Source organism: Ranitomeya imitator, chromosome 1 (assembly GCF_032444005.1).
Source record: "Ranitomeya imitator isolate aRanImi1 chromosome 1, aRanImi1.pri, whole genome shotgun sequence".
In the NCBI taxonomy this organism is placed as follows: Eukaryota; Metazoa; Chordata; class Amphibia; order Anura; family Dendrobatidae; genus Ranitomeya; species Ranitomeya imitator.
Window position 1 is genome coordinate 1,081,015,755 of NC_091282.1, and position 26,266 is coordinate 1,081,042,020.

The 26,266-nt window shown below is 32.3% G+C and overlaps 40 non-coding genes across 40 annotated transcripts; all 40 read right to left on the bottom strand.

Annotated features, from left to right (window-relative positions):
* Positions 1 to 327: 327 nt before the first annotated feature.
* On the bottom strand, positions 328 to 399 carry TRNAC-GCA (transfer RNA cysteine (anticodon GCA)). Its single transcript has one exon. It is a non-coding gene; the product is annotated as a tRNA-Cys (tRNA).
* Positions 400 to 834: 435 nt separating this feature from the next.
* On the bottom strand, positions 835 to 906 carry TRNAC-GCA (transfer RNA cysteine (anticodon GCA)). Its single transcript has one exon. It is a non-coding gene; the product is annotated as a tRNA-Cys (tRNA).
* Positions 907 to 1,337: 431 nt separating this feature from the next.
* Positions 1,338 to 1,409, bottom strand: TRNAC-GCA (transfer RNA cysteine (anticodon GCA)). The gene has a single exon. It is a non-coding gene; the product is annotated as a tRNA-Cys (tRNA).
* Positions 1,410 to 1,845: 436 nt separating this feature from the next.
* TRNAC-GCA (transfer RNA cysteine (anticodon GCA)) lies at positions 1,846 to 1,917 on the bottom strand. Its single transcript has one exon. It is a non-coding gene; the product is annotated as a tRNA-Cys (tRNA).
* A 435-nt stretch (positions 1,918 to 2,352) lies between these two features.
* On the bottom strand, positions 2,353 to 2,424 carry TRNAC-GCA (transfer RNA cysteine (anticodon GCA)). The gene has a single exon. It is a non-coding gene; the product is annotated as a tRNA-Cys (tRNA).
* Positions 2,425 to 2,863: 439 nt separating this feature from the next.
* TRNAC-GCA (transfer RNA cysteine (anticodon GCA)) lies at positions 2,864 to 2,935 on the bottom strand. Its single transcript has one exon. It is a non-coding gene; the product is annotated as a tRNA-Cys (tRNA).
* An 879-nt stretch (positions 2,936 to 3,814) lies between these two features.
* On the bottom strand, positions 3,815 to 3,886 carry TRNAC-GCA (transfer RNA cysteine (anticodon GCA)). Its single transcript has one exon. It is a non-coding gene; the product is annotated as a tRNA-Cys (tRNA).
* Positions 3,887 to 4,832: 946 nt separating this feature from the next.
* TRNAC-GCA (transfer RNA cysteine (anticodon GCA)) lies at positions 4,833 to 4,904 on the bottom strand. Its single transcript has one exon. It is a non-coding gene; the product is annotated as a tRNA-Cys (tRNA).
* Positions 4,905 to 5,343: 439 nt separating this feature from the next.
* TRNAC-GCA (transfer RNA cysteine (anticodon GCA)) lies at positions 5,344 to 5,415 on the bottom strand. The gene has a single exon. It is a non-coding gene; the product is annotated as a tRNA-Cys (tRNA).
* A 439-nt stretch (positions 5,416 to 5,854) lies between these two features.
* On the bottom strand, positions 5,855 to 5,926 carry TRNAC-GCA (transfer RNA cysteine (anticodon GCA)). The gene has a single exon. It is a non-coding gene; the product is annotated as a tRNA-Cys (tRNA).
* Positions 5,927 to 6,360: 434 nt separating this feature from the next.
* Positions 6,361 to 6,432, bottom strand: TRNAC-GCA (transfer RNA cysteine (anticodon GCA)). Its single transcript has one exon. It is a non-coding gene; the product is annotated as a tRNA-Cys (tRNA).
* A 939-nt stretch (positions 6,433 to 7,371) lies between these two features.
* On the bottom strand, positions 7,372 to 7,443 carry TRNAC-GCA (transfer RNA cysteine (anticodon GCA)). Its single transcript has one exon. It is a non-coding gene; the product is annotated as a tRNA-Cys (tRNA).
* Positions 7,444 to 7,871: 428 nt separating this feature from the next.
* Positions 7,872 to 7,943, bottom strand: TRNAC-GCA (transfer RNA cysteine (anticodon GCA)). Its single transcript has one exon. It is a non-coding gene; the product is annotated as a tRNA-Cys (tRNA).
* A 946-nt stretch (positions 7,944 to 8,889) lies between these two features.
* On the bottom strand, positions 8,890 to 8,961 carry TRNAC-GCA (transfer RNA cysteine (anticodon GCA)). Its single transcript has one exon. It is a non-coding gene; the product is annotated as a tRNA-Cys (tRNA).
* A 428-nt stretch (positions 8,962 to 9,389) lies between these two features.
* Positions 9,390 to 9,461, bottom strand: TRNAC-GCA (transfer RNA cysteine (anticodon GCA)). The gene has a single exon. It is a non-coding gene; the product is annotated as a tRNA-Cys (tRNA).
* A 435-nt stretch (positions 9,462 to 9,896) lies between these two features.
* On the bottom strand, positions 9,897 to 9,968 carry TRNAC-GCA (transfer RNA cysteine (anticodon GCA)). The gene has a single exon. It is a non-coding gene; the product is annotated as a tRNA-Cys (tRNA).
* Positions 9,969 to 10,407: 439 nt separating this feature from the next.
* TRNAC-GCA (transfer RNA cysteine (anticodon GCA)) lies at positions 10,408 to 10,479 on the bottom strand. The gene has a single exon. It is a non-coding gene; the product is annotated as a tRNA-Cys (tRNA).
* Positions 10,480 to 10,914: 435 nt separating this feature from the next.
* TRNAC-GCA (transfer RNA cysteine (anticodon GCA)) lies at positions 10,915 to 10,986 on the bottom strand. Its single transcript has one exon. It is a non-coding gene; the product is annotated as a tRNA-Cys (tRNA).
* Positions 10,987 to 11,423: 437 nt separating this feature from the next.
* Positions 11,424 to 11,495, bottom strand: TRNAC-GCA (transfer RNA cysteine (anticodon GCA)). The gene has a single exon. It is a non-coding gene; the product is annotated as a tRNA-Cys (tRNA).
* Positions 11,496 to 11,927: 432 nt separating this feature from the next.
* On the bottom strand, positions 11,928 to 11,999 carry TRNAC-GCA (transfer RNA cysteine (anticodon GCA)). The gene has a single exon. It is a non-coding gene; the product is annotated as a tRNA-Cys (tRNA).
* Positions 12,000 to 12,434: 435 nt separating this feature from the next.
* Positions 12,435 to 12,506, bottom strand: TRNAC-GCA (transfer RNA cysteine (anticodon GCA)). The gene has a single exon. It is a non-coding gene; the product is annotated as a tRNA-Cys (tRNA).
* A 441-nt stretch (positions 12,507 to 12,947) lies between these two features.
* TRNAC-GCA (transfer RNA cysteine (anticodon GCA)) lies at positions 12,948 to 13,019 on the bottom strand. The gene has a single exon. It is a non-coding gene; the product is annotated as a tRNA-Cys (tRNA).
* A 428-nt stretch (positions 13,020 to 13,447) lies between these two features.
* On the bottom strand, positions 13,448 to 13,519 carry TRNAC-GCA (transfer RNA cysteine (anticodon GCA)). Its single transcript has one exon. It is a non-coding gene; the product is annotated as a tRNA-Cys (tRNA).
* A 435-nt stretch (positions 13,520 to 13,954) lies between these two features.
* Positions 13,955 to 14,026, bottom strand: TRNAC-GCA (transfer RNA cysteine (anticodon GCA)). Its single transcript has one exon. It is a non-coding gene; the product is annotated as a tRNA-Cys (tRNA).
* Positions 14,027 to 14,466: 440 nt separating this feature from the next.
* Positions 14,467 to 14,538, bottom strand: TRNAC-GCA (transfer RNA cysteine (anticodon GCA)). Its single transcript has one exon. It is a non-coding gene; the product is annotated as a tRNA-Cys (tRNA).
* A 435-nt stretch (positions 14,539 to 14,973) lies between these two features.
* Positions 14,974 to 15,045, bottom strand: TRNAC-GCA (transfer RNA cysteine (anticodon GCA)). Its single transcript has one exon. It is a non-coding gene; the product is annotated as a tRNA-Cys (tRNA).
* A 437-nt stretch (positions 15,046 to 15,482) lies between these two features.
* On the bottom strand, positions 15,483 to 15,554 carry TRNAC-GCA (transfer RNA cysteine (anticodon GCA)). Its single transcript has one exon. It is a non-coding gene; the product is annotated as a tRNA-Cys (tRNA).
* A 439-nt stretch (positions 15,555 to 15,993) lies between these two features.
* Positions 15,994 to 16,065, bottom strand: TRNAC-GCA (transfer RNA cysteine (anticodon GCA)). Its single transcript has one exon. It is a non-coding gene; the product is annotated as a tRNA-Cys (tRNA).
* A 435-nt stretch (positions 16,066 to 16,500) lies between these two features.
* TRNAC-GCA (transfer RNA cysteine (anticodon GCA)) lies at positions 16,501 to 16,572 on the bottom strand. The gene has a single exon. It is a non-coding gene; the product is annotated as a tRNA-Cys (tRNA).
* A 371-nt stretch (positions 16,573 to 16,943) lies between these two features.
* On the bottom strand, positions 16,944 to 17,015 carry TRNAC-GCA (transfer RNA cysteine (anticodon GCA)). Its single transcript has one exon. It is a non-coding gene; the product is annotated as a tRNA-Cys (tRNA).
* Positions 17,016 to 17,454: 439 nt separating this feature from the next.
* On the bottom strand, positions 17,455 to 17,526 carry TRNAC-GCA (transfer RNA cysteine (anticodon GCA)). The gene has a single exon. It is a non-coding gene; the product is annotated as a tRNA-Cys (tRNA).
* A 435-nt stretch (positions 17,527 to 17,961) lies between these two features.
* TRNAC-GCA (transfer RNA cysteine (anticodon GCA)) lies at positions 17,962 to 18,033 on the bottom strand. Its single transcript has one exon. It is a non-coding gene; the product is annotated as a tRNA-Cys (tRNA).
* Positions 18,034 to 18,909: 876 nt separating this feature from the next.
* TRNAC-GCA (transfer RNA cysteine (anticodon GCA)) lies at positions 18,910 to 18,981 on the bottom strand. Its single transcript has one exon. It is a non-coding gene; the product is annotated as a tRNA-Cys (tRNA).
* Positions 18,982 to 19,412: 431 nt separating this feature from the next.
* Positions 19,413 to 19,484, bottom strand: TRNAC-GCA (transfer RNA cysteine (anticodon GCA)). Its single transcript has one exon. It is a non-coding gene; the product is annotated as a tRNA-Cys (tRNA).
* Positions 19,485 to 19,923: 439 nt separating this feature from the next.
* On the bottom strand, positions 19,924 to 19,995 carry TRNAC-GCA (transfer RNA cysteine (anticodon GCA)). Its single transcript has one exon. It is a non-coding gene; the product is annotated as a tRNA-Cys (tRNA).
* Positions 19,996 to 20,434: 439 nt separating this feature from the next.
* Positions 20,435 to 20,506, bottom strand: TRNAC-GCA (transfer RNA cysteine (anticodon GCA)). Its single transcript has one exon. It is a non-coding gene; the product is annotated as a tRNA-Cys (tRNA).
* Positions 20,507 to 20,946: 440 nt separating this feature from the next.
* Positions 20,947 to 21,018, bottom strand: TRNAC-GCA (transfer RNA cysteine (anticodon GCA)). Its single transcript has one exon. It is a non-coding gene; the product is annotated as a tRNA-Cys (tRNA).
* Positions 21,019 to 21,446: 428 nt separating this feature from the next.
* On the bottom strand, positions 21,447 to 21,518 carry TRNAC-GCA (transfer RNA cysteine (anticodon GCA)). The gene has a single exon. It is a non-coding gene; the product is annotated as a tRNA-Cys (tRNA).
* Positions 21,519 to 23,139: 1,621 nt separating this feature from the next.
* On the bottom strand, positions 23,140 to 23,211 carry TRNAC-GCA (transfer RNA cysteine (anticodon GCA)). The gene has a single exon. It is a non-coding gene; the product is annotated as a tRNA-Cys (tRNA).
* A 936-nt stretch (positions 23,212 to 24,147) lies between these two features.
* On the bottom strand, positions 24,148 to 24,219 carry TRNAC-GCA (transfer RNA cysteine (anticodon GCA)). The gene has a single exon. It is a non-coding gene; the product is annotated as a tRNA-Cys (tRNA).
* Positions 24,220 to 26,266: the final 2,047 nt, after the last annotated feature.

Genomic DNA, 26,266 nt, shown 5'->3' on the forward strand with positions numbered 1-26,266 from the left:
TTAAACAGAGTTCATTAATTCAAAAAGTACAAAGAAACACAAAGGTATTTTTATTTTACAAGTCATTTCTTGGGTTTAGATTCTACCAATGTGCCATATGTATCTTTTGTAGATTTCTTTTCAGACAAAATTTCTCAAGCATTTTCCTACATTTCTTAAGTTGTTTTCATATTAAGAAGGCACATCAACATGATCTTTTTGCTACATTTCTTAATCAGAATCCACATTAAGAAAGTACATAAACATGAATTCAACTTCATATCGTTCTAAAACTTCCATGAACATATAGGTAAAAAAGCATGTTTAATCTGTTGAAAAAGTGAATACAGGGGGCACTCGGAGTTGAACCAAGGACCTCTTGATCTGCAGTCAAATGCTCTACCACTGAGCTATACCCCCTATATTAGAAAACAAAAACTTTTTTTTTTTTTGCATAAAACCTGAAAGATTTTTACACAGTTTTACATTGTGGTGACTTTTTATTACTTTGATGTGCATTTTACTTTGATAAACAGCGTTTAATAATTCAAAAAGTACAAAGAAACACAAAAGTATTTTTATTTTACAAGTCATTTCTTGGGTTTAGAGTCTACCAATGTGCCATATGTATCTGTTGTAGATTTCTTTTCAGACAAAATTTCTCAAGCATTTCCCTACATTTCTTAAGTTGTTTTCCTATTAAGAAGGCACATCAACATGATCTTTTTGCTACTTTTCTTAAATAGTATTCAAATTAAGAAAGTATATAAACATGAATTCAACTTCATATGGTTCTAAAACTTCCATGAACATATAGGTAAAATGGCATGTTTAATCTGTTGAAAAAGTGCATACAGGGGGCACTCGGAGTTGAACCAAGGACCTCTTGATCTGCAGTCAAATGCTCTACCACTGAGCTATACCCCCTATATTTGAAAACATAAACTTTTTTTTTTTTTTTTGCATAAAAGCTGAAAGATTTTTACACAGTTTTACATTGTGGTGACTTTTTATTACTTTGATGTGCATTTTACTTTGTTAAACAGAGTTCATTAATTCAAAAAGTATAAAGAAACACAAAGGAATTTTCATTTTACAAGTCATTTCTTGGGTTTAGATTCTACCAATGTGCCACATGTATCTTTTGTAGCTTTCATTTCAGACAAAATTTCTCAAGCATTTTCCTACATTTCTTGAGTTGTTTTCATATTAAGAAGGCACATCAACATGATCTTTTTGCTACATTTCTTAATCAGAATCTACATTAGGAAAGTACATAAACATGAATTCAACTTCATATGGTTCTAAACCTTTCATGAACATAAAGGTAATAAAGCATCTGTTGAAAAAGTGTCCACAGGGGGCACTCGGAGTCGAACCAAGGACCTCTTGATCTGCAGTCAAATGCTCTACCACTGAGCTATACCCCCTATATTAGAAAACAAAAACTTTTTTTTTTTTTTGCATAAAACCTGAAAGATTTTTACACAGTTTTACATTGTGGTGACTTTTTATTACTTTGATGTGCATTTTACTTTGATAAACAGCGTTTAATAATTCAAAAAGTACAAAGAAACACAAAAGTATTTTTATTTTACAAGTCATTTCTTGGGTTTAGAGTCTACCAATGTGCCATATGTATCTGTTGTAGATTTCTTTTCAGACAAAATTTCTCAAGCATTTTCCTACATTTCTTAAGTTGTTTTCATATTAAGAAGGCACATCAACATGATCTTTTTGCTACTTTTCTTAAATAGTATTCAAATTAAGAAAGTATATAAACATGAATTCAACTTCATATGGTTCTAAAACTTCCATGAACATATAGGTAAAATGGCATGTTTAATCTGTTGAAAAAGTGCATACAGGGGGCACTCGGAGTTGAACCAAGGACCTCTTGATCTGCAGTCAAATGCTCTACCACTGAGCTATACCCCCTATATTAGAAAACAAAAACTTTTTTTTTTTTTGCATAAAACCTGAAAGATTTTTACACAGTTTTACATTGTGGTGACTTTTTATTACTTTGATGTGCATTTTACTTTGATAAACAGCGTTTAATAATTCAAAAAGTACAAAGAAACACAAAAGTATTTTTATTTTACAAGTCATTTCTTGGGTTTAGAGTCTACCAATGTGCCATATGTATCTGTTGTAGATTTCTTTTCAGACAAAATTTCTCAAGCATTTCCCTACATTTCTTAAGTTGTTTTCCTATTAAGAAGGCACATCAACATGATCTTTTTGCTACTTTTCTTAAATAGTATTCAAATTAAGAAAGTATATAAACATGAATTCAACTTCATATGGTTCTAAAACTTCCATGAACATATAGGTAAAATGGCATGTTTAATCTGTTGAAAAAGTGCATACAGGGGGCACTCGGAGTTGAACCAAGGACCTCTTGATCTGCAGTCAAATGCTCTACCACTGAGCTATACCCCCTATATTTGAAAACATAAACTTTTTTTTTTTTTTTTTGCATAAAAGCTGAAAGATTTTTACACAGTTTTACATTGTGGTGACTTTTTATTACTTTGATGTGCATTTTACTTTGTTAAACAGAGTTCATTAATTCAAAAAGTACAAAGAAACACAAAGGTATTTTTATTTTACAAGTCATTTCTTGGGTTTAGATTCTACCAATGTGCCATATGTATCTTTTGTAGATTTCTTTTCAGACAAAATTTCTCAAGCATTTTCCTACATTTCTTAAGTTGTTTTCATATTAAGAAGGCACATCAACATGATCTTTTTGCTACATTTCTTAATCAGAATCCACATTAAGAAAGTACATAAACATGAATTCAACTTCATATGGTTCTAAAACTTCCATGAACATATAGGTAAAAAAGCATGTTGAATCTGTTGAAAAAGTGAATACAGGGGGCACTCGGAGTTGAACCAAGGACCTCTTGATCTGCAGTCAAATGCTCTACCACTGAGCTATACCCCCTATATTTGAAAACAAAAATTTTTTTATTTTATTTTTTTGCATAAAAGCTGAAATATTTTTACAGATTTGCATTGTGGTGACTTTTTATTACTTTGATGTGCATTTTACTTTGTTAAACAGAGTTTATTAATCCAAAAAGTACAAAGAAACACAAAGGTATTTTTATTTTACAAGTAATTTCTTGGGTTTAGAGTCTACCAATGTGCCATATGTATCTTTTGTAGATTTCTTTTCAGACAAAATTTCTCAAGCATTTCCCTACATTTCTTAAGTTGTTTTCCTATTAAGAAGGCACATCAACATGATCTTTTTGCTACTTTTCCTAAATAGTATTCAAATTAAGAAAGTATATAAACATGAATTCAACTTCATATGGTTCTAAAACTTCCATGAACATATAGGTAAAATGGCATGTTTAATCTGTTGAAAAAGTGCATACAGGGAGCACTCGGAGTTGAACAAAGGACCTCTTGATCTGCAGTCAAATGCTCTACCACTGAGCTATACCCCCTATATTTGAAAACATAAACTTTTTTTTTTTTTTTTTGCATAAAAGCTGAAAGATTTTTACACAGTTTTACATTGTGGTGACTTTTTATTACTTTGATGTGCATTTTACTTTGTTAAACAGAGTTCATTAATTCAAAAAGTACAAAGAAACACAAAGGTATTTTTATTTTACAAGTCATTTCTTGGGTTTAGATTCTACCAATGTGCCATATGTATCTTTTGTAGATTTCTTTTCAGACAAAATTTCTCAAGCATTTCTCAATCCACATTAAGAAAGTACATAAACATGAATTCAACTTCATATCGTTCTAAAACTTCCATGAACATATAGGTAAAAAAGCATGTTTAATCTGTTGAAAAAGTGAATACAGGGGGCACTCGGAGTTGAACCAAGGACCTCTTGATCTGCAGTCAAATGCTCTACCACTGAGCTATACCCCCTATATTAGAAAACAAAAACTTTTTTTTTTTTTGCATAAAACCTGAAAGATTTTTACACAGTTTTACATTGTGGTGACTTTTTATTACTTTGATGTGCATTTTACTTTGATAAACAGCGTTTAATAATTCAAAAAGTACAAAGAAACACAAAAGTATTTTTATTTTACAAGTCATTTCTTGGGTTTAGAGTCTACCAATGTGCCATATGTATCTGTTGTAGATTTCTTTTCAGACAAAATTTCTCAAGCATTTCCCTACATTTCTTAAGTTGTTTTCCTATTAAGAAGGAACATCAACATGATCTTTTTCCTACTTTTCTTAAATAGTATTCAAATTAAGAAAGTACATAAACATGAATTCAACTTCATATGGTTCTAAAACTTCCATGAACATATAGGTAAAATGGCATGTTTAATCTGTTGAAAAAGTGCATACAGGGGGCACTCGGAGTTGAACGAAGCACCTCTTGATCTGCAGTCAAATGCTCTACCACTGAGCTATACCCCCTATATTTGAAAACATAAACTTTTTTTTTTTTTTTTTGCATAAAAGCTGAAAGATTTTTACACAGTTTTACATTGTGGTGACTTTTTATTACTTTGATGTGCATTTTACTTTGTTAAACAGAGTTCATTAATTCAAAAAATACAAAGAAACACAAAGGTATTTTTATTTTACAAGTCATTTCTTGGGTTTAGATTCTACCAATGTGCCATATGTATCTTTTGTAGATTTCTTTTCAGACAAAATTTCTCAAGCATTTTCCTACATTTCTTAAGTTGTTTTCATATTAAGAAGGCACATCAACATGATCTTTTTGCTACATTTCTTAATCAGAATCCACATTAAGAAAGTACATAAACATGAATTCAACTTCATATCGTTCTAAAACTTCCATGAACATATAGGTAAAAAATCATGTTTAATCTGTTGAAAAAGTGAATACAGGGGGCACTCGGAGTTGAACCAAGGACCTCTTGATCTGCAGTCAAATGCTCTACCACTGAGCTATACCCCCTATATTTGAAAATAAAAAATTTTTTATTTTTTTTTTTTGCATAAAAGCTGAAATATTTTTACAGATTTGCATTGTGGTGACTTTTTATTGCTTTGATGTGCATTTTACTTTGTTAAACAGAGTTCATTAATCCAAAAAGTACAAAGAAACACAAAGGTATTTTTATTTTACAAGTCATTTCTTGGGTTTAGATTCTACCAATGTGCCACATGTATCTTTTGTAGCTTTGATTACAGACAAAATTTCTCGAGCATTTTGATACATTTCTTAAGTTGTTTTCATATTAAGAAGGCACATCAACATGATCTTTTTGCTACATTTCTTAATCAGAATCCACATTAAGAAAGTACATAAACATGAATTCAACTTCATATGGTTCTAAAACTTCCATGAACATATAGGTAAAAAAGCATGTTGAATCTGTTGAAAAAGTGAATACAGGGGGCACTCGGAGTTGAACCAAGGACCTCTTGATCTGCAGTCAAATGCTCTACCACTGAGCTATACCCCCTATATTTGAAAACAAAAACTTTTTTTTTTTTTTTTTGCATAAAAGCTGAAAGATTTTTACACAGTTTTACATTGTGGTGACTTTTTATTACTTTGATGTGCATTTTACTTTGTTAAACAGAGTTCATTAATTCAAAAAGTACAAAGAAACACAAAGGTATTTTTATTTTACAAGTCATTTCTTGGGTTTAGATTCTACCAATGTGCCATATGTATCTTTTGTAGATTTCTTTTCAGACAAAATTTCTCAAGCATTTTCCTACATTTCTTAAGTTGTTTTCATATTAAGAAGGCACATCAACATGATCTTTTTGCTACATTTCTTAATCAGAATCCACATTAAGAAAGTACATAAACATGAATTCAACTTCATATCGTTCTAAAACTTCCATGAACATATAGGTAAAAAAGCATGTTTAATCTGTTGAAAAAGTGAATACAGGGGGCACTCGGAGTTGAACCAAGGACCTCTTGATCTGCAGTCAAATGCTCTACCACTGAGCTATACCCCCTATATTAGAAAACAAAAACTTTTTTTTTTTTGCATAAAACCTGAAAGATTTTTACACAGTTTTACATTGTGGTGACTTTTTATTACTTTGATGTGCATTTTACTTTGATAAACAGCGTTTAATAATTCAAAAAGTACAAAGAAACACAAAAGTATTTTTATTTTACAAGTCATTTCTTGGGTTTAGAGTCTACCAATGTGCCATATGTATCTGTTGTAGATTTCTTTTCAGACAAAATTTCTCAAGCATTTCCCTACATTTCTTAAGTTGTTTTCCTATTAAGAAGGCACATCAACATGATCTTTTTGCTACTTTTCTTAAATAGTATTCAAATTAAGAAAGTATATAAACATGAATTCAACTTCATATGGTTCTAAAACTTCCATGAACATATAGGTAAAATGGCATGTTTAATCTGTTGAAAAAGTGCATACAGGGGGCACTCGGAGTTGAACCAAGGACCTCTTGATCTGCAGTCAAATGCTCTACCACTGAGCTATACCCCCTATATTTGAAAACGTAAACTTTTTTTTTTTTTTTTGCATAAAAGCTGAAAGATTTTTACACAGTTTTACATTGTGGTGACTTTTTATTACTTTGATGTGCATTTTACTTTGTTAAACAGAGTTCATTAATTCAAAAAGTATAAAGAAACACAAAGGAATTTTTATTTTACAAGTCATTTCTTGGGTTTAGATTCTACCAATGTGCCACATGTATCTTTTGTAGCTTTCATTTCAGACAAAATTTCTCAAGCATTTTCCTACATTTCTTGAGTTGTTTTCATATTAAGAAGGCACATCAACATGATCTTTTTGCTACATTTCTTAATCAGAATCCACATTAGGAAAGTACATAAACATGAATTCAACTTCATATGGTTCTAAACCTTTCATGAACATAAAGGTAATAAAGCATCTGTTGAAAAAGTGTCCACAGGGGGCACTCGGAGTCGAACCAAGGACCTCTTGATCTGCAGTCAAATGCTCTACAACTGAGCTATACCCCCTATATTAGAAAACAAAAACTTTTTTTTTTTTTTGCATAAAACCTGAAAGATTTTTACACAGTTTTACATTGTGGTGACTTTTTATTACTTTGATGTGCATTTTACTTTGATAAACAGCGTTTAATAATTCAAAAAGTACAAAGAAACACAAAAGTATTTTTATTTTACAAGTCATTTCTTGGGTTTAGAGTCTACCAATGTGCCATATGTATCTGTTGTAGATTTCTTTTCAGACAAAATTTCTCAAGCATTTTCCTACATTTCTTAAGTTGTTTTCATATTAAGAAGGCACATCAACATGATCTTTTTGCTACATTTCTTAATCAGAATCCACATTAAGAAAGTACATAAACATGAATTCAACTTCACATCGTTCTAAAACTTCCATGAACATATAGGTAAAAAAGCATGTTTAATCTGTTGAAAAAGTGAATACAGGGGGCACTCGGAGTTGAACCAAGGACCTCTTGATCTGCAGTCAAATGCTCTACCACTGAGCTATACCCCCTATATTAGAAAACAAAAACTTTTTTTTTTTTTGCATAAAACCTGAAAGATTTTTACACAGTTTTACATTGTGGTGACTTTTTATTACTTTGATGTGCATTTTACTTTGTTAAACAGAGTTTATTAATCCAAAAAGTACAAAGAAACACAAAGGTATTTTTATTTTACAAGTAATTTCTTGGGTTTAGAGTCTACCAATGTGCCATATGTATCTTTTGTAGATTTCTTTTCAGACAAAATTTCTCAAGCATTTTCCTACATTTCTTGAGTTGTTTTCATATTAAGAAGGCACATCAACATGATCTTTTTGCTACATTTCTTAATCAGAATCCACATTAGGAAAGTACATAAACATGAATTCAACTTCATATGGTTCTAAACCTTTCATGAACATAAAGGTAAAAAAGCATCTGTTGAAAAAGTGTCCACAGTGGGCACTCGGAGTCGAACCAAGGACCTCTTGATCTGCAGTCAAATGCTCTACCACTGAGCTATACCCCCTATATTAGAAAACAAAAACTTTTTTTTTTTTTGCATAAAACCTGAAAGATTTTTACACAGTTTTACATTGTGGTGACTTTTTATTACTTTGATGTGCATTTTACTTTGATAAACAGCGTTTAATAATTCAAAAAGTACAAAGAAACACAAAAGTATTTTTATTTTACAAGTCATTTCTTGGGTTTAGAGTCTACCAATGTGCCATATGTATCTGTTGTAGATTTCTTTTCAGACAAAATTTCTCAAGCATTTTCCTACATTTCTTAAGTTGTTTTCATATTAAGAAGGCACATCAACATGATCTTTTTGCTACTTTTCTTAAATAGTATTCAAATTAAGAAAGTATATAAACATGAATTCAACTTCATATGGTTCTAAAACTTCCATGAACATATAGGTAAAATGGCATGTTTAATCTGTTGAAAAAGTGCATACAGGGGGCACTCGGAGTTGAACCAAGGACCTCTTGATCTGCAGTCAAATGCTCTACCACTGAGTTATACCCCCTATATTTGAAAACAAAAACTTTTTTTTATTTTTTTTGCATAAAAGCTGAAAGATTTTTACACAGTTTTACATTGTGGTGACTTTTTATTACTTTGATGTGCATTTTACTTTGTTAAACAAAGTTCATTAATTCAAAAAGTACAAAGAAACACAAAGGTATTTTTATTTTACAAGTCATTTCTTGGGTTTAGATTCTACCAATGTGCCATATGTGTCTTTTGTAGATTTCTTTTCAGACAAAATTTCTCAAGCATTTTCCTACATTTCTTAAGTTGTTTTCATATTAAGAAGGCACATCAACATGATCTTTTTGCTACATTTCTTAATCAGAATCCACATTAAGAAAGTACATAAACATGAATTCAACTTCACATCGTTCTAAAACTTCCATGAACATATAGGTAAAAAAGCATGTTTAATCTGTTGAAAAAGTGAATACAGGGGGCACTCGGAGTTGAACCAAGGACCTCTTGATCTGCAGTCAAATGCTCTACCACTGAGCTATACCCCCTATATTAGAAAACAAAAACTTTTTTTTTTTTTGCATAAAACCTGAAAGATTTTTACACAGTTTTACATTGTGGTGACTTTTTATTACTTTGATGTGCATTTTACTTTGTTAAACAGAGTTTATTAATCCAAAAAGTACAAAGAAACACAAAGGTATTTTTATTTTACAAGTAATTTCTTGGGTTTAGAGTCTACCAATGTGCCATATGTATCTTTTGTAGATTTCTTTTCAGACAAAATTTCTCAAGCATTTTCCTACATTTCTTGAGTTGTTTTCATATTAAGAAGGCACATCAACATGATCTTTTTGCTACATTTCTTAATCAGAATCCACATTAGGAAAGTACATAAACATGAATTCAACTTCATATGGTTCTAAACCTTTCATGAACATAAAGGTAAAAAAGCATCTGTTGAAAAAGTGTCCACAGTGGGCACTCGGAGTCGAACCAAGGACCTCTTGATCTGCAGTCAAATGCTCTACCACTGAGCTATACCCCCTATATTAGAAAACAAAAACTTTTTTTTTTTTTGCATAAAACCTGAAAGATTTTTACACAGTTTTACATTGTGGTGACTTTTTATTACTTTGATGTGCATTTTACTTTGATAAACAGCGTTTAATAATTCAAAAAGTACAAAGAAACACAAAAGTATTTTTATTTTACAAGTCATTTCTTGGGTTTAGAGTCTACCAATGTGCCATATGTATCTGTTGTAGATTTCTTTTCAGACAAAATTTCTCAAGCATTTTCCTACATTTCTTAAGTTGTTTTCATATTAAGAAGGCACATCAACATGATCTTTTTGCTACTTTTCTTAAATAGTATTCAAATTAAGAAAGTATATAAACATGAATTCAACTTCATATGGTTCTAAAACTTCCATGAACATATAGGTAAAATGGCATGTTTAATCTGTTGAAAAAGTGCATACAGGGGGCACTCGGAGTTGAACCAAGGACCTCTTGATCTGCAGTCAAATGCTCTACCACTGAGCTATACCCCCTATATTTGAAAACAAAAACTTTTTTTTATTTTTTTTGCATAAAAGCTGAAAGATTTTTACACAGTTTTACATTGTGGTGACTTTTTATTACTTTGATGTGCATTTTACTTTGTTAAACAGAGTTCATTAATTCAAAAAGTACAAAGAAACACAAAGGTATTTTTATTTTACAAGTCATTTCTTGGGTTTAGATTCTACCAATGTGCCATATGTATCTTTTGTAGATTTCTTTTCAGACAAAATTTCTCAAGCATTTTCCTACATTTCTTAAGTTGTTTTCATATTAAGAAGGCACATCAACATGATCTTTTTGCTACATTTCTTAATCAGAATCCACATTAAGAAAGTACATAAACATGAATTCAACTTCATATCGTTCTAAAACTTCCATGAACATATAGGTAAAAAAGCATGTTTAATCTGTTGAAAAAGTGAATACAGGGGGCACTCGGAGTTGAACCAAGGACCTCTTGATCTGCAGTCAAATGCTCTACCACTGAGCTATACCCCCTATATTAGAGAACAAAAACTTTTTTTTTTTTGGCATAAAATCTGAAAGATTTTTACACAGTTTTACATTGTGGTGACTTTTTATTACTTTGATGTGCATTTTACTTTGATAAACAGCGTTTAATAATTCAAAAAGTACAAAGAAACACAAAAGTATTTTTATTTTACAAGTCATTTCTTGGGTTTAGAGTCTACCAATGTGCCATATGTATCTGTTGTAGATTTCTTTTCAGACAAAATTTCTCAAGCATTTCCCTACATTTCTTAAGTTGTTTTCCTATTAAGAAGGCACATCAACATGATCTTTTTGCTACTTTTCTTAAATAGTATTCAAATTAAGAAAGTATATAAACATGAATTCAACTTCATATGGTTCTAAAACTTCCATGAACATATAGGTAAAATGGCATGTTTAATCTGTTGAAAAAGTGCATACAGGGGGCACTCGGAGTTAAACCAAGGACCTCTTGATCTGCAGTCAAATGCTCTACCACTGAGCTATACCCCCTATATTTGAAAACATAAACTTTTTTTTTTTTTTGCATAAAAACTGAAAGATTTTTACACAGTTTTACATTGTGGTGACTTTTTATTACTTTGATGTGCATTTTACTTTGTTAAACAGAGTTCATTAATTCAAAAAGTACAAAGAAACACAAAGGTATTTTTATTTTACAAGTTATTTCTTGGGTTTAGATTCTACCAATGTGCCATATGTATCTTTTGTAGATTTCTTTTCAGACAAAATTTCTCAAGCATTTTCCTACATTTCTTAAGTTGTTTTCATATTAAAAAGGCACATCAACATGATCTTTTTGCTACATTTCTTAATCAGAATCCACATTAAGAAAGTACATAAACATGAATTCAACTTCATATGGTTCTAAAACTTCCATGAACATATAGGTAAAAAAAGCATGTTGAATCTGTTGAAAAAGTGAATACAGGGGGCACTCGGAGTTGAACCAAGGACCTCTTGATCTGCAGTCAAATGCTCTACCACTGAGCTATACCCCCTATATTTGAAAACAAAAATTTTTTTATTTTATTTTTTTGCATAAAAGCTGAAATATTTTTACAGATTTGCATTGTGGTGACTTTTTATTACTTTGATGTGCATTTTACTTTGATAAACAGAGTTCATTCATTCAAAAAGTACAAAGAAACACAAAGGTATTTTTATTTTACAAGTAATTTCTTGGGTTTAGAGTCTACCAATGTGCCATATGTATCTTTTGTAGATTTCTTTTCAGACAAAATTTCTCAAGCATTTCCCTACATTTCTTGAGTTGTTTTCATATTAAGAAGGCACATCAACATGATCTTTTTGCTACATTTCTTAATCAGAATCCACATTAGGAAAGTACATAAACATGAATTCAACTTCATATGGTTCTAAACCTTTCATGAACATAAAGGTAAAAAAGCATCTGTTGAAAAAGTGTCCACAGGGGGCACTCGGAGTCGAACCAAGGACCTCTTGATCTGCAGTCAAATGCTCTACCACTGAGCTATACCCCCTATATTAGAAAACAAAAACTTTTTTTTTTTTTGCATAAAACCTGAAAGATTTTTACACAGTTTTACATTGTGGTGACTTTTTATTACTTTGATGTGCATTTTACTTTGATAAACAGCGTTTAATAATTCAAAAAGTACAAAGAAACACAAAAGTATTTTTATTTTACAAGTCATTTCTTGGGTTTAGAGTCTACCAATGTGCCATATGTATCTGTTGTAGATTTCTTTTCAGACAAAATTTCTCAAGCATTTCCCTACATTTCTTAAGTTGTTTTCCTATTAAGAAGGCACATCAACATGATCTTTTTGCTACTTTTCTTAAATAGTATTCAAATTAAGAAAGTATATAAACATGAATTCAACTTCATATGGTTCTAAAACTTCCATGAACATATAGGTAAAATGGCATGTTTAATCTGTTGAAAAAGTGCATACAGGGGGCACTCGGAGTTGAACCAAGGACCTCTTGATCTGCAGTCAAATGCTCTACCACTGAGCTATACCCCCTATATTTGAAAACAAAAACTTTTTTTTTTTTTTTTTTTGCATAAAAGCTGAAAGATTTTTACACAGTTTTACATTGTGGTGACTTTTTATTACTTTGATGTGCATTTTACTTTGTTAAACAGAGTTCATTAATTCAAAAAGTACAAAGAAACACAAAGGTATTTTTATTTTACAAGTCATTTCTTGGGTTTAGATTCTACCAATGTGCCATATGTATCTTTTGTAGATTTCTTTTCAGACAAAATTTCTCAAGCATTTTCCTACATTTCTTAAGTTGTTTTCATATTAAGAAGGCACATCAACATGATCTTTTTGCTACATTTCTTAATCAGAATCCACATTAAGAAAGTACATAAACATGAATTCAACTTCATATCGTTCTAAAACTTCCATGAACATATAGGTAAAAAAGCATGTTTAATCTGTTGAATAAGTGAATACAGGGGGCACTCGGAGTTGAACCAAGGACCTCTTGATCTGCAGTCAAATGCTCTACCACTGAGCTATACCCCCTATATTAGAAAACAAAAACTTTTTTTTTTTTTGCATAAAACCTGAAAGATTTTTACACAGTTTTACATTGTGGTGACTTTTTATTACTTTGATGTGCATTTTACTTTGTTAAACAGAGTTTATTAATCCAAAAAGTACAAAGAAACACAAAGGTATTTTTATTTTACAAGTAATTTCTTGGGTTTAGAGTCTACCAATGTGCCATATGTATCTTTTGTAGATTTCTTTTCAGACAAAATTTCTCAAGCATTTTCCTACATTTCTTGAGTTGTTTTCATATTAAGAAGGCACATCAACATGATCTTTTTGCTACATTTCTTAATCAGAATCCACATTAGGAAAGTACATAAACATGAATTCAACTTCATATGGTTCTAAACCTTTCATGAACATAAAGGTAAAAAAGCATCTGTTGAAAAAGTGTCCACAGTGGGCACTCGGAGTCGAACCAAGGACCTCTTGATCTGCAGTCAAATGCTCTACCACTGAGCTATACCCCCTATATTAGAAAACAAAAACTTTTTTTTTTTTTGCATAAAACCTGAAAGATTTTTACACAGTTTTACATTGTGGTGACTTTTTATTACTTTGATGTGCATTTTACTTTGATAAACAGCGTTTAATAATTCAAAAAGTACAAAGAAACACAAAAGTATTTTTATTTTACAAGTCATTTCTTGGGTTTAGAGTCTACCAATGTGCCATATGTATCTGTTGTAGATTTCTTTTCAGACAAAATTTCTCAAGCATTTCCCTACATTTCTTAAGTTGTTTTCCTATTAAGAAGGCACATCAACATGATCTTTTTGCTACTTTTCTTAAATAGTATTCAAATTAAGAAAGTATATAAACATGAATTCAACTTCATATGGTTCTAAAACTTCCATGAACATATAGGTAAAATGGCATGTTTAATCTGTTGAAAAAGTGCATACAGGGGGCACTCAGAGTTGAACCAAGGACCTCTTGATCTGCAGTCAAATGCTCTACCACTGAGCTATACCCCCTATATTTGAAAACAAAACCTTTTTTTTTTTTTTTTTTGCATAAAAGCTGAAAGATTTTTACACAGTTTTACATTGTGGTGACTTTTTATTACTTTGATGTGCATTTTACTTTGTTAAACAGAGTTCATTAATTCAAAAAGTACAAAGAAACACAAAGGTATTTTTATTTTACAAGTCATTTCTTGGGTTTAGATTCTACCAATGTGCCATATGTGTCTTTTGTAGATTTCTTTTCAGACAAAATTTCTCAAGCATTTTCCTACATTTCTTAAGTTGTTTTCATATTAAGAAGGCACATCAACATGATCTTTTTGCTACATTTCTTAATCAGAATCCACATTAAGAAAGTACATAAACATGAATTCAACTTCATATCGTTCTAAAACTTCCATGAACATATAGGTAAAAAAGCATGTTTAATCTGTTGAAAAAGTGAATACAGGGGGCACTCGGAGTTGAACCAAGGACCTCTTGATCTGCAGTCAAATGCTCTACCACTGAGCTATACCCCCTATATTAGAAAACAAAAACTTTTTTTTTTTTTGCATAAAACCTGAAAGATTTTTACACAGTTTTACATTGTGGTGACTTTTTATTACTTTGATGTGCATTTTACTTTGATAAACAGCGTTTAATAATTCAAAAAGTACAAAGAAACACAAAAGTATTTTTATTTTACAAGTCATTTCTTGGGTTTAGAGTCTACCAATGTGCCATATGTATCTGTTGTAGATTTCTTTTCAGACAAAATTTCTCAAGCATTTCCCTACATTTCTTAAGTTGTTTTCCTATTAAGAAGGCACATCAACATGATCTTTTTGCTACTTTTCTTAAATAGTATTCAAATTAAGAAAGTATATAAACATGAATTCAACTTCATATGGTTCTAAAACTTCCATGAACATATAGGTAAAATGGCATGTTTAATCTGTTGAAAAAGTGCATACAGGGGGCACTAGGAGTTGAACCAAGGACCTCTTGATCTGCAGTCAAATGCTCTACCACTGAGCTATACCCCCTATATTTGAAAACATAAACTTTTTTTTTTTTTTTTTGCATAAAAGCTGAAAGATTTTTACAGTTTTACATTGTGGTGACTTTTTATTACTTTGATGTGCATTTTACTTTGTTAAACAGAGTTCATTAATTCAAAAAGTACAAAGAAACACAAAGGTATTTTTATTTTACAAGTCATTTCTTGGGTTTAGATTCTACCAATGTGCCATATGTATCTTTTGTAGATTTCTTTTCAGACAAAATTTCTCAAGCATTTTCCTACATTTCTTAAGTTGTTTTCATATTAAGAAGGCACATCAACATGATCTTTTTGCTACATTTCTTAATCAGAATCCACATTAAGAAAGTACATAAACATGAATTCAACTTCATATGGTTCTAAAACTTCCATGAACATATAGGTAAAAAAGCATGTTGAATCTGTTGAAAAAGTGAATACAGGGGGCACTCGGAGTTGAACCAAGGACCTCTTGATCTGCAGTCAAATGCTCTACCACTGAGCTATACCCCCTATATTTGAAAACAAAAATTTTTTTTTTTTTTTTTTTTGCATAAAAGCTGAAATATTTTTACAGATTTGCATTGTGGTGACTTTTTATTACTTTGATGTGCATTTTACTTTGTTAAACAGAGTTTATTAATCCAAAAAGTACAAAGAAACACAAAGGTATTTTTATTTTACAAGTAATTTCTTGGGTTTAGAGTCTACCAATGTGCCATATGTATCTTTTGTAGATTTCTTTTCAGACAAAATTTCTCAAGCATTTTCCTACATTTCTTGAGTTGTTTTCATATTAAGAAGGCACATCAACATGATCTTTTTGCTACATTTCTTAATCAGAATCCACATTAGGAAAGTACATAAACATGAATTCAACTTCATATGGTTCTAAACCTTTCATGAACATAAAGGTAAAAAAGCATGTTGAATCTGTTGAAAAAGTGTCCACAGGGGGCACTCGGAGTCGAACCAAGGACCTCTTGATCTGCAGTCAAATGCTCTACCACTGAGCTATACCCCCTATATTAGAAAACAAAAACTTTTTTTTTTTTTGCATAAAACCTGAAAGATTTTTACACAGTTTTACATTGTGGTGACTTTTTATTACTTTGATGTGCATTTTACTTTGATAAACAGCGTTTAATAATTCAAAAAGTACAAAGAAACACAAAAGTATTTTTATTTTACAAGTCATTTCTTGGGTTTAGAGTCTACCAATGTGCCATATGTATCTGTTGTAGATTTCTTTTCAGACAAATTTTCTCAAGCATTTCCCTACATTTCTTAAGTTGTTTTCCTATTAAGAAGGCACATCAACATGATCTTTTTGCTACTTTTCTTAAATAGTATTCAAATTAAGAAAGTATATAAACATGAATTCAACTTCATATGGTTCTAAAACTTCCATGAACATATAGGTAAAATGGCATGTTTAATCTGTTGAAAAAGTGCATACAGGGGGCACTCGGAGTTGAACCAAGGACCTCTTGATCTGCAGTCAAATGCTCTACCACTGAGCTATACCCCCTATATTTGAAAACATAAACCTTTTTTTTTTTTTTTTTTACTTTGATTAACAGAGTTCAATAATTCAAAAAGTACAAAGAAACAGAAAAGTATTTTTATTTTACACGTCATTTCTTGGGTTTAGAGTCTACCAATGTGCCATATGTATCTTTTGTAGATTTCTTTTCAGACAAAATTTCTCAAGCATTTCCTTACATTTCTTAAGTTGTTTTCCTATTAAGAAGGCACATCAACATGATCTTTTTGCTACTTTTCTTAAATAGTATTCAAATTAAGAAAGTACATAAACATGAATTCAGCTTGATATGGTTCTAAAACCTCCATGAACATAAAGGTAAAAAAGCATGTTTAATCTGTTGAAAAAGTGCATACAGGGGGCACTCGGAGTTGAACCAAGGACCTCTTGATCTGCAGTCAAATGCTCTACCACTGAGCTATACCCCCTATATTTGAAAACAAAAATTTTTTTTTTTTTTTTTTTTGCATAAAAGCTGAAATATTTTTACAGATTTGCATTGTGGTGACTTTTTATTACTTTGATGTGCATTTTACTTTGTTAAACAGAGTTTATTAATCCAAAAAGTACAAAGAAACACAAAGGTATTTTTATTTTACAAGTAATTTCTTGGGTTTAGAGTCTACCAATGTGCCATATGTATCTTTTGTAGATTTCTTTTCAGACAAAATTTCTCAAGCATTTTCCTACATTTCTTGAGTTGTTTTCATATTAAGAAGGCACATCAACATGATCTTTTTGCTACATTTCTTAATCAGAATCCACATTAGGAAAGTACATAAACATGAATTCAACTTCATATGGTTCTAAACCTTTCATGAACATAAAGGTAAAAAAGCATGTTGAATCTGTTGAAAAAGTGTCCACAGGGGGCACTCGGAGTCGAACCAAGGACCTCTTGATCTGCAGTCAAATGCTCTACCACTGAGCTATACCCCCTATATTAGAAAACAAAAACTTTTTTTTTTTTTGCATAAAACCTGAAAGATTTTTACACAGTTTTACATTGTGGTGACTTTTTATTACTTTGATGTGCATTTTACTTTGATAAACAGCGTTTAATAATTCAAAAAGTACAAAGAAACACAAAAGTATTTTTATTTTACAAGTCATTTCTTGGGTTTAGAGTCTACCAATGTGCCATATGTATCTGTTGTAGATTTCTTTTCAGACAAATTTTCTCAAGCATTTCCCTACATTTCTTAAGTTGTTTTCCTATTAAGAAGGCACATCAACATGATCTTTTTGCTACTTTTCTTAAATAGTATTCAAATTAAGAAAGTATATAAACATGAATTCAACTTCATATGGTTCTAAAACTTCCATGAACATATAGGTAAAATGGCATGTTTAATCTGTTGAAAAAGTGCATACAGGGGGCACTCGGAGTTGAACCAAGGACCTCTTGATCTGCAGTCAAATGCTCTACCACTGAGCTATACCCCCTATATTTGAAAACATAAACCTTTTTTTTTTTTTTTTTTACTTTGATTAACAGAGTTCAATAATTCAAAAAGTACAAAGAAACAGAAAAGTATTTTTATTTTACACGTCATTTCTTGGGTTTAGAGTCTACCAATGTGCCATATGTATCTTTTGTAGATTTCTTTTCAGACAAAATTTCTCAAGCATTTCCTTACATTTCTTAAGTTGTTTTCCTATTAAGAAGGCACATCAACATGATCTTTTTGCTACTTTTCTTAAATAGTATTCAAATTAAGAAAGTACATAAACATGAATTCAGCTTGATATGGTTCTAAAACCTCCATGAACATAAAGGTAAAAAAGCATGTTTAATCTGTTGAAAAAGTGCATACAGGGGGCACTCGGAGTTGAACCAAGAACCTCTTGATCTGCAGTCAAATGCTCTACCACTGTGCTATACCCCCTATATTTGAAAACATCAACTTTTTTTTTTTGCATAAAACCTGAAAGATTTTCACACAGTTTTACATTGTGGTGACTTTTTATTACTTTGATGTGCATTTTACTTTGTTAAACAGAGTTCATTAATCCAAAATGTACAAAGAAACACAAAGGTATTTTTATTTTACAAGTCATTTCTTGGGTTTAGATTCTACCAATGTGCCACATGTATCTTTTGTAGCTTTCATTTCAGACAAAATTTCTCGAGCATTTTGATCCATTTCTTAAGTTGTTTTCATATTAAAAAGGCACATCAACATGATCTTTTTGCTACATTTCTTAATCAGAATCCACATTATGAAAGTACATAAACATGAATTCAACTTCATATGGTTCTAAACCTTTCATGAACATAAAGGTAAAAAAGCATGATTAATCTGTTGAAAAAGTGTCCACAGGGGGCACTCGGAGTCTAACCAAGGACCTCTTGATCTGCAGTCAAATGCTCTACCACTGAGCTATACCCCCTATATTAGAAAACAAAAAATTTTTTTTTTTGCATAAAACCTGAAAGATTTTTATAGTTTTACGTTGTGGTGACTTTTTGTTACTTTGATGTGCATTTTACTTTGATAAACAGAGTTCATTCATTCAAAAAGTACAAAGACACACAAAGGTATTTTTATTTTACAAGTCATTTCTTGGGTTTAGAGTCTACCAATGTGCCATATGTATCTTTTGTAGATTTCTTTTCAGACAAAATTTCTCAAACATTTTCCTACATTTCTTAAGTTGTTTTCCTATTAAGAAGGCACATCAACATGATCTTTTTGCTACTTTTCTTGAATAGTATTCAAATTAAGAAAGTACATAAACATGAATTCAACTTGATATGGTTCTAAAACTTCCATGAACATGTAGGTAAAATGGCACGTTTAATCTGTTGAAAAAGTGCATACAGGGGGCACTCGGAGTTGAACCAAGGACCTCTTGATCTGCAGTCAAATGCTCTACCACTGAGCTATACCCCCTATATTTGAAAATAAAAAAATTTTCTTTTTTTTTGGCATAAAAACTGAAATATTTTTACACAGTTTTACATTGTGGTGACTTTTTATTACTTTGATGTGCATTTTACTTTGTAAAAACAGAGTTCATTAATCCAAAAAGTACAATGAAACACAGAGGTATTTTTATTTTACAAGTCATTTCTTGGGTTTAGATTCTACCAATGTGCCACATGTATCATTTGTAGCTTTCATTTCAGACAAAATTTCTCGAGCATTTTGATACATTTCTTAAGTTGTTTTCATATTAAGAAGGCACATCAACATGATCTTTTTGCTACATTTCTAAATCAGAATCCACATTAGGAAAGTACATAAACATGAATTCAACTTCATATGGTTCTAAACCTTTCATGAACATAAAGGTAAAAAAGCATGATTAATCTGTTGAAAAAGTGTCCACAGGGGGCACTTGGAGTCGAACCAAGGACCTCTTGATCTGCAGTCAAATGCTCTACCACTGAGCTATACCTCCTACATTTGAAAACAAATTTTTTTTTATTTTTGTTTTTTGCATAAAAGCTGAAATGTTTTTACAGATTTGCATTGTGGTGACTTTTCATTACTTTGATGTGCATTTTACTTTGTTAAACAGAGTTCATTAATCCAAAAAGTACAAAGAAGCACAAAGGTATTTTTATTTTACAAGTCATTTCTTGCGTTTAGATTCTACCAATGTGCCACATGTATCTTTTGTAGCTTTGATTACAGACAAAATTTATCGAGCATTTTCCTACATTTCTTAAGTTGTTTTCATATTAAGAAGGCACATCAACATGATCTTTTTGCTACATTTCTTAATCAGAATCCACATTAAGAAAGTACATAAACATGAATTCAACTTCATATGGTTCTAAAACTTCCATGGACATATAGGTAAAAAAGCATGTTGAATCTGTTGAAAAAGTGAATACAGGGGGCATTCGGAGTTGAACCAAGGACCTCTTGATCTGCAGTCAAATGCTCTACCACTGAGCTATACCCCCTATATTTGAAAACAAAAATTTTTTTATTTTTTTTTTTGCATAAAAGCTGAAAGATTTTCACACAGTTTTACATTGTGGTGACTTTTTATTACTTTGATGTGCATTTTACTTTGTTAAACAGAGTTCATTAATCCAAAATGTACAAAGAAACACAAAGGTATTTTTATTTTACAAGTCATTTCTTGGGTTTAGATTCTACCAATGTGCCACATGTATCTTTTGTAGCTTTCATTTCAGACAAAATTTCTCGAGCATTTTGATACATTTCTTAAGTTGTTTTCATATTAAGAAGGCACATCAACATGATCTTTTTGCTACATTTCTAAATCAGAATCCACATTAGGAAAGTACATAAACATGAATTCAACTTCATATGGTTCTAAACCTTTCATAAACATAAAGGTAAAAAAGCATGATTAATCTGTTGAAAAAGCGTCCACAGGGGGCACTCGGAGTCGAACCAAGGACCTCTTGATCTGCAGTCAAATGCTCTACCACTGAGCTATACCCCCTGTATTATAAAACAAAAACTTTTTTTTTTTTGCATAAAACCTGAAAGATTTTTACACAGTTTTACATTGTGGTGACTTTTTATTACTTTGATGTGCATTTTACTTTGCTAAACAGAGTTCATTAATCCAAAAAGTACAAAGAAACACAAAGGTATTTTTATTTTACAAGTCATTTCTTGGGTTTAGATTCTACCAATGTGCCACATGTATCTTTTGTAGCTTTCATTTCAGACAAAATTTCTCAAGCATTTTGATACATTTCTTAAGTTGTTTTCATATTAAGAAGGCACATCAACATGATCTTTTTGCTACATTTCTTAATCAGAATCCACATTAGGAAAGTACATAAACATGAATTCAACTTCATATGGTTCTAAACCTTTCATGAACATAAAAAAGCATGATTAATCTGTTGAAAAAGTGTCCACAGGGGGCACTCGGAGTCGAACCAAGGACCTCTTGATCTGCAGTCAAATGCTATACCACTGAGCTATACCCCCTATATTTGAAAACAAAAAATTTTTTTTTTTGCATAAAACCTGAAAGATTTTTATAGTTTTACGTTGTGGTGACTTTTTGTTACTTTGATGTGCATTTTACTTTGATAAACAGAGTTCAATAATTCAAAAAGTACAAAGAAACACAAAAGTATTTTTAATTTACAAGTCATTTCTTGGGTTTAGAGTCTACCAATGTGCCATATGTATCTTTTGTAGATTTCTTTTCAGACAAAATTTCTCAAGCATTTCCCTACATTTCTTAAGTTGTTTTCCTATTAAGAAGGCACATCAACATGATCTATTATTAAATAGTATTCAAATTAAGAAAGTACATAAACATGAATTCAACTTGATATGGTTCTAAAACCTCCATGCACATACAGGTAAAATGGCATGTTTAATCTGTTGAAATAGTGCATACAGGGGGCACTCGGAGTTATTTTTATTATTATACATTTTTATAGCGCCATTTATTCCATGGCGCTTTACATGTGAATACGGGGCAAATATAGACAATTACATTAAACATGAGCAGATAACAATGCACACGAGTACATAAGGACGGAGGACCCTGCCCGCGAGGGCTCACAGTCTGCAGGGGGTGGGTGAGGACACAGGAGTTGAACCAAGGACCTCTTGATCTGCAGTCAAATGCTCTACCACTGAGCTATACCCCCAATATTTAAAAGCAAAAACTTTTTTTTTTTTTTGCATAAAACATGAAAGATTTCTACACAGTTTTACATTGTGGTGACTTTTTATTACTTTGATGTGCATTTTACTTTGTTAAACAGAGTTCATTAATTCAAAAAGTACAAAGAAACACAAAGGTATTATTATTTTACAAGTCATTTCTTGGGTTTAGATTCTACCAATGTGCCACATGTATCTTTTGTAGCTTTCATTTCTGACAAAATTTCTCAAGCATTTTCCTACATTTCTTAAGTTGTTTTCATATTAAGAAGGCACATCAACATGATCTTTTTGCTACATTTCTTAATCAGAATCCCCATAGGAAAGTACATAAACATGAATTCAACTTCATATGGTTTTAAAACTTTCATGAACATAAAGGTAAAAAAGCATGATTAATCTATTGAAAAAGTGTCTACAGGGGGAACTCGAAGTTGAACCAAGGACCTCTTGATCTGCAGTCAAATGCTCTACCACTGAGCTATACCCCCTATATTTGAAAGCAAAAACTTTTTCTTTTTTTTGCATAAAAACTGTAAGATTTTTACACAGTTTTACATTGTGGTGACTTTTTATTACTTTGATGTGCATTTTACTTTGTTAAACAGAGTTCATTAATCCAAAAAGTACAAAGAAACACAAAGGTATTTTTATTTTACAAGTCATTTCTTGGGTTTAGATTCTACCAATGTGCCACATGTATCTTTTGTAGCTTTCATTTCAGACAAAATTTCTCAAGCATTTTCCTACATTTCTTATGTTGTTTATCATATTAAGAAGGCACATCAACATGATCTTTTTGCTACATTTCTTAATCAGAATCCACATTAAGAAAGTACATAAACATGAATTCAACTTCATATGGTTCTAAAACTTCCATGAACATATAGGTAAAAAAGCATGTTTAATCTGTTGAAAAAGTGAATACAGGGGGCACTCGGAGTTGAACCAAGGACCTCTTGATCTGCAGTCAAATGCTCTACCACTGAGCTATACCCCCTATATTTGAAAACAAAAATTTTTTTTTTTTGCATAAAAGCTGAAAGATTTTTACAGTTTTACATTGTGGTGACTTTTTATTACTTTGATGTTCATTTTACTTTGTTAAACAGAGTTCATTAATCCAAAAAGTACAAAGAAACACAAAGGTATTTTTATTTTACAAGTCATTTCTTGGGTTTAGATTCTACCAATGTGCCACATGTATCTTTTGTAGCTTTCATTTCAGACAAAATTTCTCGAGCATTTTCCTACATTTCTTAAGTTGTTTCCATATTAAGAAGGCACATCAACATGATCTTTTTGCTACATTTCTTAATCAGAATCCACATTTGGAAAGTACATAAATATGAATTCAACTTCATATGGTTCTAAAACTTTCATGAACATAAAGGTAAAAAAGCATGATTAATCTGTTGAAAAAGTGTCCACAGGGGGCACTCGGAGTCGAACCAAGGACCTCTTGATCTGCAGTCACATGCTCTACCACTGAGTTATACCCCCTATATTAGAAAACAAAAACTTTTTTTTTTTTGCATAAAACCTGAAAGATTTTTACACAGTTTTACATTGTGGTGACTTTTATTACTTTGATGTGCATTTTACTTTGATAAACAGAGTTCATTAATTCAAAAAGTACAAAGAAACACAAAGGTATTTTTATTTTACAAGTCATTTCTTGGGTTTAGAGTCTACCAATGTTCCATATGTATCTTTTGTAGATTTCTTTTCAGACAAAATTTCTCAAGCATTTTCCTACATTTCTTAAGTTGTTTTCCTATTAAGAAGGCACATCAACATGATCTTTTTGCTACTTTTCTAAAATAGTATTCAAATTAAGAAAGTACATAAACATGAATTCAACTTGATATGGTTCTAAAACTTCCATGAACATATAGGTAAAATGGCATGTTTAATCTGTTGAAAAAGTGCATACAGGGGGCACTCGGAGTTGAACCAAGGACCTCTTGATCTGCAGTCAAATGCTCTACCACTGAGCTATACCCCCTATATTAGAAAGCAAAAAAATTTTTTTTTTGCATAAAACCTGAAAGATTTTTATAGTTTTACGTTGTGGTGACTTTTTGTTACTTTGATGTGCATTTTACTTTGATAAACAGAGTTCATTAATTCAAAAAGTACAAGACTGTGGAGACCTGGGTGTCGTAGTCAGTGCCTTCCCCCCTCCCATCAATCCCGTAATGAAATACACACAGTCCTAGGTGGGTTGAACAGGTCGGTCACAGTTTATTAATTAAATAATCAGAGAAAGGGCAATTACATATCGTAACGAGCGGCTCGCGCCGAGCTCCTGTCCGTGATCGACAGGGGAATTGGCCTAATGAGTGGTTACGACCTTTGCCCTCCTCTGCTTTTTCCACTGTGACTTAATAAAGGTTACCAGGGTTAGTTATTTCAACATGCAAAAAATTTTTTTTTTTTTTTTTTTAAATCTTACAACATAATTCACACATTTACATTCTCCTGCGGGTTAGTTTAATCATTAGCCTTTAAAAGGGAGGGTGGGTGGGACAAAAGCTTCCAGGTGTCCTGCCGAGAGTGAAAGAGAAAGTTCCCGGCCGGACACCTGGATTTAACCCCTGTAGGAGTGGCCGTAGGACCCCTCCCCTCTAGTGCCCACTGGCCAGCTGGGGGTCTTCCAATTAGTGCATCACTAAGGGGGGAGTGATGCTAGGGGGGAAATGGCTCTCTATAAGTGCTCCCCAGTCAGAGACGCGTACCTTAATCAGTACCGCGTCTGCCAGACTGTGGACACCTGGGTGTCGTAGCCAGTGCCTTCCCCCCTCCCATCAATCCCGTAATGAAACACACACAGTCCTAGGTGGGTTGAACAGGTCGGTCACAGTTTATTAATTAAATAATCAGAGAAAGGGCAATTACATATCGTAACGAGCGGCTCGCGCCGAGCTCCTGTCCGTGATCGACAGGGGAATTGGCCTAACGAGCGGTTACGACCTTTGCCCTCCTCCGCTTTTTCCGCCACGGAGGATTCCGTGTGTTAACTACGCGGGACTCCGACCCCACCCCTCAATGTTAGGGCCTGTTCAACCCTATCCTGTAAACCAGACAGAAAAATATTGAGGCCAATGTCCGTTAGGTGAACTCTGTCCGGTCTCAATTGTGGCGTGTTATCCCCTTGTAGCGGGAGGTGACGAATCACGATACCGCCTCTTCCTCTCACATATTTTCCAATCCGCGCGTTGAATTTCCTTCTTGTCCGCTCTATGGCTTTTTTATCTCTTACTCCTTGCCAAACGGCCCGCGGTGTTATATCCGACCACACCAGTATTATGTTCCTGAATAGACAGTTGAACCTTTCCATAACCGTTGTCACCCATTTGTACAATTTGGCCACCTTTTGTTTGCCCAGGTCATTGCCACCCGCATGTACCACCATTGTTCCTGGGTGTTTCGCCATTCTTGCTATGCCAACCATCTCTTTGAACACCTGTCTCCACTGGAGGCCTCTGATACCCCTGCAGTTAACTTTTATGCCCGGGAGGTAAAGATTTGTTCCTCCTGGCCGCAGTTTGGCCCTCTTTTCGGCCCAGTAAACGTAGGAATCTCCTACCACCCAAACTTCAACCCCTGTAAGAGACAACACATGTTAATTAAGCAAGTCGGGTCTTATGTATCAGGCGAAGCATGCGGACTTCCAATGACCCATTATCTGCACTTTGGCCTCTGACACTCCTGCTCTAGCTGCTTCTGTGGCTGCCCCTATGCGGAACGAATGTGTCCCGTACTCCTTTGGATTTGCCCCGGCTTTTTCCAAGCATAGCTTGAACATCGCCTGAAATTGGTACTTGGTCAGAGGGGACCCGTCTGTATGAGTGAAGAAAAATCTACCAGCGTGTCTTATCCCGGCGTATCTTCTAACCATTTTTAGCAGGCAAGCTGGGCCATCTGTGGAGTTAACCAGGACCCATGTGCCCCTACCAGTGGGATCGCATTTGGATTTTCTAACCCTGATGCGCAGGGCGTCGCTGCATATAACTATGTCTTCATTAATTATGCCTCCTTCAGACGCGTTT